We start from the raw sequence: 15,178 nt of genomic DNA on the forward strand, positions 1-15,178 counted from the left end.
ATGGGTAGAGATGACTGTTTACAGGTGCTCCCTCTCTGGATGCAGTGGACCGGAAACTGGATCGCAGCAAGGCTCTAAAATGATATAGCTTCCTGCGGCCTCCTCTCCTCCTCCCGGCATAGTCGATACACTTGTTACATATCGCCGCACACACTGGAATGAGATCAATATTTCTAACACCAGACCTCTTCCGTAACACTAAACTGATGACCTGGAGTGGATTTTAAATTATTGCCTATGGACAATATAGGGTACTGAAGTTTGTCGCCATTTCACAGGCACATGCAAATTTAATGTTTGGCATGTTGAGTATCTATTTACTTGGTGCAACCTGATCTTTTATATTTTACCAAAAAGTTGAGTAATTTATTGCCTTTGTGTGCCCTAAAATTAACTTTAGTGTATGTTTTACTGAAATTTTTAAATTTCCTAGACCAGTGCGGTAATTTTGTGTGACATAAAAAATTGGAACTGTCACTATTTTATTCTCTAGGGCGTCTGCTTTCAGAAAATATATAATGTTTTAGGGTTTCAGCTGTAGATGTAAGCTTAGGCAAAGGGTTAAATGCTAGTTTAGGCTAAACATTAGGGGTTTCTGAAATCTAAATGAAATGAGAGCATTAGGATTCATTTTAGGGGTTTGGCTAAGGGTTACATTTCAGGGTAAAGTATATGTAAACCCTAATCTTGTTAAACAACCCATTCAGTTTAAAAGAGAAATGAAAGGCAAAACATTTGTGTATACTGCACGTATAAAAAACATTATAAATATTATTTTTTCCTTTTTTATAAATGATCACATACCCTCTGTTCTCAGCTGCACACGGTACTCAGGGAGAAAACAGCAGCACACTTGTCTTCCAAGTGAATGGCTGTGTGGATCACTGAAGGAGAGAAGCCTGAGTTCCCAGCATAGCTAGAGAACTGACCACTCTGTACTCTCATGCCTAGTGTGGTCAGTTTTTAATAGGAAATCAGAGAACTGGCAGGAAACCAGGGATTCCAAATAGAAGAAGCAATACAAAGAGAAGAGGATACTTTTTCATCCAAGTACATGGTACAGCAAGCACATATCAGGAGTATGAAATGCTGGGTTTACATATTCTTCAAGGTTTTATTTTAGAGGGTCTGTTAAATGTTAAGACTAGAGATGAGCGAATTTCTCAAAAATTCGATTCGGCTGATTCGGCGAATTCCAGTGTGAAATTCGATTCGATGCGAATTTCTTCGCTACGAAGATGACTTATAAAAAGGGTTTCTAGGCTTCAGAGAGCCTTTAAATTAGTGCAGAACACTGTACCTTTAATTTAAATGCCCTTGGAGATGAGGAAAGAGAAGGAGAAGGAGAAGGATGAGAAGAAGGAGAAGGATGAGAAGAAGGAGAAGGATGAGAAGAAGGAGAAGGAGAAGGATGAGAAGAAGGAGAAGGATGAGAAGGAGAAGGATGAGAAGAAGGAGAAGGAGAAGGATGAGAAGGAGAAGGATGAGAAGAAGGAGAAGGATGAGGAGAAGAAGGATGAGAAGAAGGAGAAGGATGAGGAGAAGAAGGATGAGAAGAAGGAGAAGGAGAAGGATGAGAAGAAGGAGAAGGATGAGAAGAAAGAGAAGGATGAGAAGGAGAAGGATGAGAAGAAGGAGAAGGAGAAGGATGAGAAGAAGGAGAAGGAGAAGGATGAGGAGAAGAAGGATGAGAAGAAGGAGAAGGATGAGAAGAAGGAGAAGGATGAGAAGAAGGATGAGAAGAAGGAGAAGGATGAGAAGAAGGAGAAGGATGAGAAGAAGGAGAAGGAGAAGGATGAGAAGAAGGAGAAGGATGAGAAGTATGAGAAGAAGGAGAAGGATGAGAAGAAGGATGAGAAGGATGAGAAGAAGGAGAAGGATGAGAAGAAGGATGAGAAGGATGAGAAGAAGGAGAAGGATGAGAAGAAGGAGAAGGATGAGAAGGAGAAGGATGAGAAGAAGGAGAAGGAGAAGCAGAAGGAGAAGGATGAGAAGAAGGAAAAGGAGAAGGATGAGAAGATGGAGAAGGAGAAGGATGAGAAGATGGAGAAGGAGAAGGATGAGAAGAAGGAGAAGGATGAGAAGAAGGAGAAGGAGAAGGATGAGAAGAAGGAGAAGGATGAGAAGAAGGAGAAGGATGAGAAGAAGGATGAGAAGAAGGAGAAGGATGAGAAGAAGAAGGAGAAGGATGAGAAGAAGAAGGAGAAGGATGAGAAGAAGAAGGAGAAGGATGAGAAGAAGGAGAAGGATGAGAAGAAGGAGAAGGATGAGAAGAAGGAGAAGGATGAGGAGAAGGAGAAGGATGAGAAGAAGGAGAAGGATGAGAAGAAGGAGAAGGAGAAGGATGAGGAGAAGGAGAAGGATGAAAAGAAGGAGAAGGATGAGAAGAAGGAGAAGGAGAAGGATGAGAAGAAGGAGAAGGAGAAGGATGAGAAGAAGGAGAAGGAGAAGGATGAGAAGAAGGAGAAGGATGAGGAGAAGGAGAAGGATGAGAAGAAGGAGAAGGATGAGAAGAAGGAGAAGGATGAGAAGAAGGAGAAGGATGAGAAGAAGGAGAAGGATGAGCAGAAGGAGAAGGATGAGAAGAAGGAGAAGGAGAAGGAGAAGCAGAAGGATGAGAAGAAGGAAAAGGAGAAGGATGAGAAGATGGAGAAGGAGAAGGATGAGAAGAAGGAGAAGGATGAGAAGAAGGAGAAGGAGAAGGATGAGAAGAAGGAGAAGGATGAGAAGGAGAAGGATGAGAAGAAGGAGAAGGATGAGGAGAAGAAGGATGAGAAGAAGGAGAAGGATGAGAAGAAGGAGAAGGATGAGAAGAAAGAGAAGGATGAGAAGGAGAAGGATGAGAAGAAGGAGAAGGAGAAGGATGAGAAGAAGGAGAAGGAGAAGGATGAGAAGAAGGAGAAGGATGAGAAGAAGGAGAAGGAGAAGGATGAGAAGAAGGAGAAGGATGAGGAGAAGGAGAAGCAGAAGGAGAAGGATGAGAAGAAGGAGAAGGATGAGGAGAAGGAGAAGGAGAAGCAGAAGGAGAAGGATGAGAAGAAGGAGAAGGAGAAGCAGAAGGAGAAGGATGAGAAGAAGGAAAAGGAGAAGGATGAGAAGATGGAGAAGGAGAAGGATGAGAAGAAGGAGAAGGAGAAGGATGAGAAGAAGGAGAAGGAGAAGGATGAGAAGATGGAGAAGGAGAAGGATGAGAAGAAGGAGAAGGAGAAGGATGAGAAGAAGGAGAAGGATGAGAAGAAGGAGAAGGATGAGGAGAAGGAGAAGGATGATAAGAAGGAGAAGGATGAGAAGGAGAAGGATGAGAAGAAGGAGAAGGATGAGGAGAAGAAGGATGAGAAGAAGGAGAAGGAGAAGGATGAGAAGAAGGAGAAGGATGAGAAGAAAGAGAAGGATGAGAAGGAGAAGGATGAGAAGAAGGAGAAGGAGAAGGATGAGAAGGAGAAGGATGAGAAGAAGGAGAAGGATGAGAAGAAGGAGAAGGAGAAGGATGAGAAGAAGGAGAAGGATGAGAAGAAGGAGAAGGATGAGGAGAAGGAGAAGCAGAAGGAGAAGGATGAGAAGAAGGAGAAGGATGAGGAGAAGGAGAAGGAGAAGGATGAGAAGAAGGAAAAGGAGAAGGATGAGAAGATGGAGAAGGAGAAGGATGAGAAGAAGGAGAAGGAGAAGGATGAGAAGAAGGAGAAGGAGAAGGATGAGAAGATGGAGAAGGAGAAGGATGAGAAGAAGGAGAAGGAGAAGGATGAGAAGAAGGAGAAGGAGAAGGATGAGAAGAAGGAGAAGGATGAGGAGAAGGAGAAGGATGAGAAGAAGGAGAAGGATGAGAAGAAGGAGAAGGATGAGAAGAAGGAGAAGGAGAAGGATGAGAAGAAGGAGAAGGATGAGGAGAAGAAGGATGAGAAGAAGGAGAAAGATGAGAAGAAGGAGAAGGAGAAGGATGAGAAGAAGGAGAAGGAGAAGGATGAGAAGAAGGAGAAGGAGAAGGATGAGAAGAAGGAGAAGGATGAGAAGAAGGATGAGAAGAAGGAGAAGGATGAGAAGAAGGATGAGAAGAAGGAGAAGGATGAGAAGAAGGAGAAGGATGAGAAGGATGAGAAGAAGGAGAAGGATGAGAAGAAGGAGAAGGATGAGAAGGAGAAGGATGAGAAGAAGGAGAAGGAGAAGGAGAAGCAGAAGGAGAAGGATGAGAAGAAGGAAAAGGAGAAGGATGAGAAGATGGAGAAGGAGAAGGATGAGAAGAAGGAGAAGGAGAAGGAGAAGGATGAGAAGAAGGAGAAGGAGAAGGATGAGAAGAAGGAAAAGGATGAGAAGAAGGATGAGAAGAAGGAGAAGGATGAGAAGAAGGAGAAGGATGAGAAGAAGAAGGAGAAGGATGAGAAGAAGGAGAAGGATGAGAAGAAGGAGAAGGATGAGAAGAAGGAGAAGGAGAAGGATGAGAAGAAGGAGAAGGATGAGAAGAAGGAGAAGGATGAGAAGAAGGAGAAGGAGAAGGATGAGAAGATGGAGAAGGAGAAGGATGAGAAGAAGGAGAAGGAGAAGGATGAGAAGAAGGAGAAGGAGAAGGATGAGAAGAAGGAGAAGGATGAGAAGAAGGAGAAGGATGAGAAGAAGGAGAAGGATGAGAAGAAGGAGAAGGATGAGAAGAAGGATGAGAAGAAGGATGAGAAGAAGGAGAAGGATGAGAAGAAGGACAGTTCTGTGACAGTTTCTGTCTATTTCTGACAGTTCTGGGACATTCACTCCATACAGCTGTTTCAACCGCTGTATGGAGGGAATGTCATGGAACTGTCAGAAATAGACTATTAATGACAGTTCTGGGACTGTCCTTCCATGCAGCGGTTGAAACATTGTATGTATTTGTTTCCATAAATGGATCCATTTATGGAAACAAATACATACAATGTTTCAACCGCTGTATGGAAGGACAGTCCCAGAACTGTCATTAATAGTCTATTTCTGACAGTTCCATGACATTCCCTCCATACAGCGGTTGAAACAGCTGTATGGAGTGATTGTCCCAGAACTGTCAGAAATAGTCTATTTCTGACAGTTCTGGGACATTCACTCCATACAACTGTTTCAACCGCTGTATGGAGGGAATGTCATGGAACTGTCAGAAATAGACTATTAATGACAGTTCTGGGACTGTCCTTCCATACAGCGGTTGAAACATTGTATGTATTTGTTTCCATAAATGGATCCATTTATGGAAACAAATACATACAATGTTTCAACCGCTGTATGGAAGGACAGTCCCAGAACTGTCATTAATAGTCTATTTCTGACAGTTCTATGACATTCCCTCCATACAGCGGTTGAAACAGCTGTATGGAGTGAATGTCCCAGAACTGTCAGAAATAGACTATTTATGACAGTTCTGGGACTGTCCTTCCATACAGCGGTTGAAACATTGTATCTATTTTTTTCCATAAATGACATTCTGCAAATACACTTAGAGGAGCGCTGCAGATACACTTTTTGCCGGCTTGGAATTAATCTTATTTTCATCCTACTTCTTCTTCTTCATCCTCATCCTCATAAGAAGAAAAAGAAGAAGTAGGATGAAAATAAGAATAATTCCAAGCCGGCAAAAAGTGTATCTGCAGCGCTCCTCTAAGTGTATCTGCAGAATGTCATTTATGGAAAAAAATAGATACAATGTTTCAACCGCTGTATGGAGTGAATGTCCCAGAACTGTCATAAATAGTCTATTTCTGACAGTTCTGGGACATTCACTCCATACAGCTGTTTCAACCGCTGTATGGAGGGAATGTCATAGAACTGTCAGAAATAGACTATTAATGACAGTTCTGGGACTGTCCTTCCATACAGCGGTTGAAACATTGTATCTATTTGTTTCCATAAATGGATCCATTTATGGAAACAAATAGATACAATGTTTCAACCGCTGTATGGAAGGACAGTCCCAGAACTGTCATTAATAGTCTATTTCTGACAGTTCTATGACATTCCCTCCATACAGCGGTTGAAACAGCTGTATGGAGTGAATGTCCCAGAACTGTCAGAAATAGACTATTTATGACAGTTCTGGGACATTCCCTCCATACAGCGGTTTCCGGCAAAAAGTGTATGTGCAGAGTTCCTCTATTCTGCAGATACACTTAGAGGAGCTCTGCAGATACACTTAGAGGAGCTCTGCACATACACTTTTTGCCAGCTTGGAATTATTCTTATTTTCATCCTACTTCTTCTTCTTCTTCATCCTCATCCTCTTCTTCTTCTTCTGAGGATGAGGATGAGGATGAAGAAGAAGAAGAAGAAGTAGGATGAAAATAAGATTAATTCCAAGCCGGCAAAAAGTGTATGTGCAGAGCTCCTCTAAGTGTATCTGCAGAGCTCCTCTAAGTGTATCTGCAGAATAGAGGAACTCTGCACATACACTTTTTGCCGGCTTGCAATTATTCTTATTTTCATCCTACTTCTTCTTCTTCTTCTTCTTCTTCTTCTTCATCCTCTTCTTCTTCTTCTGAGGATGAGGATAAAGAAGATGAAGAAGAAGAAGAAGAAGTAGGATGAAAATAAGATTAATTCCAAACAGGCAAAAAGTGTATGTGCAGAGCTCCTCTAAGTGTATCTGCAGAGCTCCTCTAAGTGTATCTGCAGAATAGAGGAACTCTGCACATACACTTTTTGCCGGCTTGGAATTATTCTTCTTTTCATCCTACTTCTTCTTCTTCTTCATCCTCATCCTCAGAAGAAGAGGATGAGGATGAGGATGAAGAAGAAGAAGAAGAAGTAGGATGAAAAGAAGAATAATTCCAAGCCGGCAAAAAGTGTATGTGCAGAGTTCCTCTATTTCTGACAGTTCTCTCACAGCTTCTTCACATGTACAGTGGTTGAAACATCTGTATCCTAAATGTAAACTAATAGATACAATGTTTCAACCGCTAAACATGTGTTCCTTCTGTCAGAGAACTGTCAGAAATAGCGGAGCTCACTGCAGGGACACTTTTGCCGGCTGATCGGGAAATGTTCGATTTGCGCACCCGAAGTAGGCAAAATTTCGGTTTCGCCGCGAATCGAATATTTCCTGAAATTCGACTCGAATTCCGGTTCGCCTGGTTCGATTCGCTCATCTCTAGTTAAGACAATGGACAGGTTAAAAGTGAGGGTGATAAAAAGTGTTAGACATGGGCGTGTTTAAAAGGAAATTGAACTCTGCTTTCTGTGTCTTCAGGGTTTGGGGTGTCAAATGGTAAGGTACCAAGTTACACTTCTTGTCCCAGTAGGAAAGGAGTTAAAGTAAATGGAAGGAGCAAGGTAAGTGTAAAGGCGACAGTAACGTTTAGGAATAGGTGGTTGAGGATACAGATGCACCGTTTTTGGGTAAAGTAATGTAACAATATAATACTTTCAGTCTCAGTATGTCTTCTCTTTGTGCAGAGCTGCAAATGATGTATTAGTATAAAATTCCCTTTAGTAAATGACCCCCGAAAAGTTTATTTATTGTCCTCAGGTTCCCTAAGAATCATCATACCCTTGTGGTATATGACGTAATGTTTATAATATGAATCGGCTCATGACTATTTATTTTTAACATACGTGGAGCCCACCCCGTGATAGATTTGGCCAGCGCTTTTTTCATGAATCACAAAATGTTAATTCATGGTGATAGGCCTATGTTAACACACCATACAGGCTGAGATCACTGGTGATATGTGAATCATAGCTTTTTGGCGTTAGCCTTTAGCAAACAGAGCCATGTATCCACATTCCAGCAATATGAAGTAGAGCACGTAAACAATATAGTAACAAAAACTCTAAAAATATACAATACTGATACAGAGTGTGCTTCCACAAATTTGTTACAGAAAGCCTAAAGCAGGGGTATTGAATTAAAATTCACCAAGGTTCGGGAAGTAAAATACGCATGCATCAGAGGTCCGAATCTCATGTAGGCCCCTGTGGTGCATTTGTGTGTGTGCCAAACCACGTGTTGCTCTGGTGTGATTTTGAAAAAAAAAGGGTCGGGGACTTCTTCAGGTTTCTAGCAGGTAGTGCTGACCTACCCACAATATGTGCACCAAATGCACATGTACAGATCTGAACCTGTTCTCACATCAGTGTCCTCAAACCCCACTGCACATCACAGTCCCCTCCTCATTCACAGCAAGATCCCCCTTGATGAGTGTCCTCAGCTCCTCCTTTACATCACCCCCCTCTACCCATTTCACAGCAGGGGCAGACTGACCATTCGAGCACTCGGGCACTGTCCGAGGGCCCGATGTCAATAGGTGGCCCCATGAGATACCCCTGGTACCTTTTTATTGGCTTTTTCATAGGTTTTTTTGGGTGTGGGCGAGGACACAAGGGCCCCATGAGTTGTCAGTCCACCCCTGTTTCACAGTAGTGTTCTCACACTTCCTTGACATTAACCCCCCCAACAGTGCTGTCCTCTGCCCGCTTCACTGTAGAGTATTCTGCTCCTTTTCACATCATCCCCCCACATTACTGTCCCTAGACCCCCCCATGTTACTGTCCTCAGCCCCCACATTACTGTCCTCAGCCCCCCCCATGTTACTGTCCTTAGCCCTCCTCCATGTTACTGTCCTAAGACCCCCCACCTTACTGTCCTCAGCCCCCACATTACAGTTCTCAGCCCCTCTCACTTTAATGTCCTCAGCCCCCAAATACTATAGTCCTTAGCCCCCCACATTACTGTCCTCAGCTTCCCCCTTCACACTAATGTCCTTAGCCCCTTTAACTTTGCCCCCCTCTCTACTGTCCTACCTTACACAGACATTGATTGATTGCTAGGACTGCCCTTCATTCTAGCAGCCAATCACCTGCTTGTTAACCTTGGGCAGCTCCCACCCTCCATCCAGAACTGTCCCACCTCCCATTGTCAGCTCTGTGAGGATGACCGTGAGACAGCTGGGGTAAGAAAAGGCTCTTAAATGGCAGGACTGCATGGGTCTGGATGGGACAGTGACTTGGTCCGCATCCGGACCCCCGTGCGCCATTTAGTGATGCCTGGCTGAAAGCAATGTGTTCATGACTTGAGCATTTAAGATGTTTAGTTTCAGGGCTTGTTCCCATCAGATACACTGTAATACATTTTGCTGCATTTTCCTGCAATAAATGCCTGGATTTTTTTTGCATGCTGTAGAGTGGGGGTGTCCTTTTGACGTTCCTGGACCACATTGGAAGAGAAATTGTTTTGGGCTGTACATAAAACGTACTAACAATAAGGATAGCTGATGAGCAATTCCTCCTGTGGCTCTCTGCATGTAGGTGCGGCTGCTGGATCGGTTCACCATACTGACGGGTCGCCGGTGACTGCGCCTATTTGCGGATGTTCGCACAGCCAGCGATGACCTGCTGTGTTCACTGCTGTACGCAGACAAAGTGCATCCAGCAGTGGTCACTGCAGGTAATTGCTGGCTGTGTAGAAAGCCGCAAATAGGTGCGACTACCAGCAAACTATCATTAAAGGGAACCGGGCTGGCAGCCACACCTACGCGCTGAGAGCTGCAGAAGGAACTGTCGCTACAATTCTCACTGGCCCTAATCGCCAGTGTGAATGTAACCTATGTTTGTGTTGTGTGGGGAACGGGGGGAGGGTGCATGGGCTGGGGGTTTTGGGGGGACACAATTGAAATCTGGGAGGGCGCAACCCACCCCAGCACCTCCCTAGATCCGACTGTGCAGCATTTGATTACCTGGCGCCCATGCATTCCCTGCTGCTGGTGCTATTGCAAAAATGGCAACCATGGCATTCCTTCAGACGTGCATTTGCCTGGCTTTTCAGTGTAGGGTGCCATGGCTGCTATATTTGCATGGCATCCCCAGCGTCCCTACAGACATGCATGGGCTGGGCTTGACTGAGTCGGTTGCCATGGCTACTGTGCTTGAATGGCATCTCCTGCATCACTCCAGATTGGCCCAGGCCGCATGTTAAACTCTCTGGGGGCCAGCAAGTTTAACACCCCCGCTGTAGAGCTTTGAGTGTGCAGAGCTGCAGTATGACATTTATTTAACCATCGGTTTTGTCTTTAAAGTGCACAGGTATAGAATATTAGATGAATATCAAATTGATCTGTAGAATCTCAAAAAGCACTATGAGTAGCCTAATCTCTGGGGGAACAGTTTAATAGCTAAGTTTATTTATTTATTTTTTCTTTAGGCCAACACAATGTTATCTTTCAACAAAAGACTGGAGTCAGGGGTACCTGCTGAGAGTATACATTACATCATCCCTGCAGGGGGTGATGATGTAGTGGTTTCTGGGCCTGGGAGGTCTCACAATATAAAGCTCTTCGCTGTAGGATTTATAGTTTTTAAAACTACGACCATTTGAAGACACCAGTGAAGTGAGCAATTTGGAGCAGTTTGTTTTTAACCGCTCTTCTCTGCCCTATTTGAAATCTAATTTTGAATTCAGCACAGTTTGGCCGGCTTCTGGTTAAAGGTTTGGAAATAAGTTTTCTACAGTAGAAAATATTTGAGGTGATAATGCTGCTAATGTTTTTATAAATGTATGTTTTAATGTAACTGTGAAGCACTTTGGGCAACAACAACATTGCAATTAAATGTGCTATATAAATAATTAAAAGTTGAAATGCATTTCTCACTGGATCAAGCTTGCCATGTGCACTTTTTAAATTTGATCAATCAATTGGTTAGTGTAATGTTTACTATCTTTACTCACTCCAAACACTCCACACAGTTACTCTGCCCACTCCATAAAGTTACTCTGCCCAGTCCAACCTTTTCACAGTTACTCCAGCCACTCCAACCACACAACAGTTACTCAAGCCACTCCACCCAGTTACTCCGCCCACTCCAGTTGTAGACTACTGGTGGAGGCAAGAACACTTCACACAATTTACCCAGAAATTGTAGCTTTTCTAGTTATTATTATTATACAGGATGTATATAGCGCCAACAGTTTGCTCAGCGCTTTACAATATAACGGGAGACAATACAGCAACAATACAGTTCAATACAAGGAGGGTTAGGAGGGCCCTGCTCCTTGGAGCTTACAATCTAAGAGATGAGTTGTACTAGATGTGTGTCAAACCTGATGAGAAACTAGTTCCCCATCAAGTTTGCTTTACTAATGACTGATTTTTTTTGATTGAAAAGATACTTTTATTACAGAAGCATCAAAAACAACATGATACTTGTGATCGGGGTACATCTCACCCTGTACTGCGACGCAGCGCACCACATTGCAATACAGTTCCAAGCATACCATAAATACATTCAGAAATAAATACATTCGCTCAGCGGTATGATGCCTGACGTGATGTGCGTGGAGGACGAATCTCCAGACCACCACGTCATGCATAACGCCGCTTACCCCAAAAACCGTAGCATCCTAATACACAATACTTTTCCTAATGTCACAAAATCATGCAAAAACGAAAACCGAACGTTACAGTCTACAATAGGCATCGGGTGTGTGGGGGGGGGGAAGGGGGAAAAAAGGGGGAGACACAGGCTCGAAGCTTTATTGAAGGGACAAAGACACGCAAGGGGGAGTAGGGGGAAGGGGGAATCTTCAGACGTCCTCTTCCTCCTTAAAGTCCATCAAGGTATAGTCTCTGAGCAGACTGAGGATCAGTCTGCGGCAGTCCTCAATGGACATCCTCTCCCGCTGGTGGATGAGGCGCTTTCTGGCGCACCATAAAGCGTCCTTAAAACAACACAGCACCCGCCAGGCGCTGTCAATGTCCTCCAGAGAAAAAGTCCCACAGAATAGTCCATTCAACACCCCAAAGTGAGTGATGGCTGTCTGTGGTACAAAGTCCTTGAGTTCAGGTTCCAGGGCCCCCAACAGGGCCTGAGCAAATGAGCACTCCCAGAAAACGTGGTGAGACGTTTCCTCATGGATGATGCAGAAGGGGCAGTGTCTGTATCTGCTCAGGTTCCTGGCATGCATAAATGTCCTGAGAGGCAACCCCCCTTGGATAGCATATGCAATGGGCATATCCAAAGCCACTATAGCTGCTCTTGAATCCACCCACTGTCTTGCGCTGTCAATCACATGCAAGTGAACCTGGTGAGGGAACTACAACCCCTAGCAAAAAGTATGGAATCACAACTCTTGGAAAATGTTCATTCAACAGTATAATTGTGTAGAAAAAAAAACAATCACAGACATACCTCAAAACTATTTTCATTTAACATTCCAACCTTTTGGCTTTACGAAACTCTTAAAAAAAGAAAAAAGAAAGAAAACTGTAGTCAGTTGCAACTGTTTTTGCAAATCAAGCAGAGGAAAAAAATATGGAACCACTCAATTCTGAGGAAAATATTATGGAATCACCATGTACTTTGCAGTTCTAAAACAAACATCTGCATCAGATTACATCTGCTAATTAGTCTGCAGTTGAAAAAGAGTGCTTGCACACCTTGGTGAGCTGTTGCACCAAGCTGATTGACTTGAATCTAGGCTCCAACATAAGAGATGTCAGTTGAAACAAAGAAGAGGGTTATAAAACATCTTCAAACAGGTATGATATTCATCATGGAATATGTACCTTGCTTTGTTATACTTTTGTACAATTTCAATAAACGCAACTGTTAAAAAAAAATCATCATGGAATATTGCAAAAGATGTTGGTTGTTCCCAGTCAGCTGTGTATAAAATCTGGACCAAGTACAAATCAAACAGGAAGATTGTAAAAGGGAAGCATACTGGTAGACCAGGGAAGACATCAAAGCATCAAGATAAGAAACTTAAAGCAATATGCCATGAAAACAGAAAATGCACAACAAAAGAAATGAGGAACAAATGGGCAGAAACTGGAGTTGATGCCTGTGACCGAACTGTGAGACATCACCTAAAGGAAATGGGATTTACATACAGAAAAGACAAACGAAAACCATCATTAACACCTAAACAGAAAAAAACAAGGTTACAGTGGGCTAAAGAAAAGCAATCATGGACTGTGGATGACTAGATGAAAGTGATATTCATTGATTAATCACGAATCTGCATTGGGCAGGGTGATGATGCTGGAAAGTTTATTTGTGAAATGTATAGACGATTTCCTGAAGAAAACATGCAAATTTCCACAATCGATGATATGGGGTTGCATGTCAGGTAAAGGTACGAGGGAGATGAAAATCATTAAATCTTCAATAAATGCATACAAGTTTATATTGAGATTTTGGACACTTTTCTTATTCCATCAATTGAAAGGATGTTTGGTGATGATGACATAATTTTTCAGGATGATAATGCATCTTGCCATAGGGCAAAAGCCATGAAAACTTTCCTTCAGAAAGACATATAGGGGTTTATTTACTAAAGCTGGAGAGTCCAAAATCAGACTCCCTTCTGCATAGAAACCAATCAGCTTCTAACCTCAGCTTGTTCAATGAAGCTTTGGCAATGAAACCTGGAAGCTGATTGGTTTCTATGCAGAAGGGAGTCTGATTTTGGACTCTCCAGCTTTAGTAAATAAACCCCATAATGTCAATGGCATGGCCTGCAAATAGTCTGGACCTCAATCCAATTGAAAATCTATGGTGGAAATTAAAGAAAATGGTCCATGACAAGGCTCCAACCTGCAAAGCTGATCTGGCAACTGCAATAAGAGAAAGCCAGGTTGATGAAGAATACTGTTTGTCGATAGTTAAATCCATGCCTCAGAGAATTCAAGCTGTTATAAAAGTCAGAGTTAATGCAACAAAGTAATAGTGGTGTACTGTAGTGTTTTTTTCCATGATTCCATAATATTTTCCTCAGAATTGAGTGATTCCATATTTTTTTTTAGTTTTTTCTTTTTTTCTTTTTTTAACGTGTCTCCTAAAGCCAGGAGGTTGGAATGTTAAATGAAAATAGTTTTGAGGCATGTCTGTGATTAGTTTTTTTTCTACATAATTAAACAATTGAATGAACATTTTCCAAGAGTGGTGATTCCATACTTTTTGCCAGGGGTTGTAGTCTCACAGTTCTCCATCAGGCTACTCTCACCAAACAGGTGCAGCAGCCGTATATTTCAGTTATTGGGTAGGTAAAGCCTGATGGAGAACTCTGAGACTATTTTCCCATCAGGATCGCCCTGTCTGTGTTTGACAGTGAAAGTCTCTATTGGACAGAATAGCTATGGAAACTGCCCACTTCCATCCGCTGCTAATCACAGGCATGGCAGACCAGATGGGGAACTAGATCCCCATCAGGCTCTACCCAATGTCAGTTCTGCCTGACCTGTGTAGTTAGTAGCAGACTTCACCCTAGCAATTAGTGAAGTAAATGTAAAACACATTCAAACATACTAATGAACACACAAAAACATCTATACCCCAGATGCCAACTTTGAGTTGGTCACAATTACTGCCAGTTTATCTGCAAACTGTGTTAATTCGTTTGAAACTACCTGAATCTAGTGCATGTTTGGTGAATGTAACAAATTTGGCAGAGGGCTTTTATGAACTAGGGGCAGGCTACGTTAAGGGGGCCACGCCACCAGAAAAGTGACATTACTGCTTTATTGAATGCCCCTGACAGGACTTAAAAATGAATTCAGATCTGCATAAAACTGGATGTAGTACACATCTGAACTCAGCATTTTATAAACCAATGTTCTTGAGTCCTTATTCAATCAAGACATTTTCAATTTTATTTGCAAACAGTTTGGAAAATTCTGCATTTTGTTTGTCTTAATTATTATGAGCCTACCCCAATTAAATCAATTAAATTCCAGGTTTTAATACTACAAAACAGGAAAAAGCCTAAAGTGACTTCTGAACTTCTGCTGAACTATGGGCAAGCAGCTTATTACACAAATTAAATGCATAAATGTACGTATATACTCTATAAGAACTTATTTATTCTCCAAAATCCACTCCTGATATTTACACAGGTCTGCTACATGGCACATCCCTGTCTGGCCCTGCTACACAACTGACTGGCTCAATGTGCTGCTTCTCTATTTCCCAGCTTGAGCTCTGCTTTATTGCAAGAGGGTAGTACAGGTCAAATTCAGGTACTTACACTATTTGCATTTAGGTATTTGCAAATCCTGGAAATAGAACATATGCCCTAAAAACGGCAATAGAGTTCTTAGGCCGTATCCCCTATGCCTATGATTCTCTTCCTTTGCCTATGCTTTCAATGTTGCTATTGCACTAGGACTCGCTCTGCATGACAGCAGCAGCAGTTATTGTGTAAAACAGAGCTTCTTAGCACTGCTTATATGTATCA

The sequence above is a fragment of the Staurois parvus genome, unplaced genomic scaffold (assembly GCF_062004578.1).
Source record: "Staurois parvus isolate SC_StPar_1 unplaced genomic scaffold, SC_StPar_1.0 ptg000424l, whole genome shotgun sequence".
NCBI classification, from domain to species: Eukaryota; Metazoa; Chordata; class Amphibia; order Anura; family Ranidae; genus Staurois; species Staurois parvus.